The 1016-nt window shown below is 39.2% G+C and overlaps 1 non-coding gene across 1 annotated transcript; it reads left to right on the plus strand.

Annotated features, from left to right (window-relative positions):
* Window positions 1-156: 156 nt before the first annotated feature.
* Window positions 157-261, plus strand: LOC111722785. Its single transcript, XR_002771454.1, has one exon. It is a non-coding gene; the product is annotated as a U6 spliceosomal RNA (small nuclear RNA).
* Window positions 262-1016: the final 755 nt, after the last annotated feature.

A 1016-nucleotide genomic window follows, 5' to 3' on the forward strand; every position in this document is an offset into this window, starting at 1 on the left:
AAGATTCCCTATTTAACAAATGGTGCTGGGTGAACTGGCTGGCGACCTGTAGAAGACTGAAACTAGACCCACACCTTTCACCTCTAACAAAAATTTACTCTCACTGGTTAAAGGACTTAAACTTAAGACATGAAACTATAAAAATTCTTAGAGACTGCTTGCTTCAGCAACACATATACTAAAATTGGTACAATACAGAGAAGATTAGCATGGCCCCTGAGCAAGGATGACACACAAATTCGTGAAGCGTTCCATATTTTTAAAAATAATAAAATATCACAAGAAAAAAAAATCTTGGAGAGAGTGCAGGGGAAACACTTGAAGAAATTGGCCAGGGAGAATACTTTATGAGGAGGACTTCCCAGGTAATTGAAGTAACATCAAAAATACATTACTGGGATCTGATCAAACTAAAAAGCTTCTGCACTGCCAAGAACACAAGTCAGTAAAGCAAGTAGACAGCCCTCAGAATGGGAGAGGATTTTTGCAGGTTACATTTCCCAACAAAGGTCTAATAACCAGAATCCACAGATAACACAAACTTATTCATAATAAAAGAGCAAGTGATCTCTTTTCATCGTGGGCAAGAGACATGAACAGAAGTTTCTCTGAAGAAGACAGGCACAGGGTCTACAGACACAGGAAAAAATGCTCATCGTCTTTAATCATCAAAGAAATGCAAATCAAAACCACTTGGAGATATCATCAAACTCCAGTAAGATAATCCCACATTACAAAATCCCAAAACTACAGATGTTGGCGTGGATGTGGAGAAAAGGGAACACTTCAGCACTGCTGGTGGGTATGCAAGCTAGTACGTTCCCTTTGGAAAGAAGATTGGAGAACACTCAGGGATCTAAATGTAGACCTGCCATTCAATCCGGCAATTCTTCTACGAGGTGTATATCTAAAAGACCAAAATCACTTGACAACAAAGATATTTGCACCATATTATTCATTGAAGCTCAATTCATAATTGCCAAGTCATGGAAGAAGCCCAAGTGCCCACTGACCCA

The sequence above is a fragment of the Otolemur garnettii genome, unplaced genomic scaffold, assembly GCF_000181295.1.
Source record: "Otolemur garnettii isolate 467f Iridium unplaced genomic scaffold, OtoGar3 scaffold00371, whole genome shotgun sequence".
NCBI classification, from domain to species: domain Eukaryota; kingdom Metazoa; phylum Chordata; class Mammalia; order Primates; family Galagidae; genus Otolemur; species Otolemur garnettii.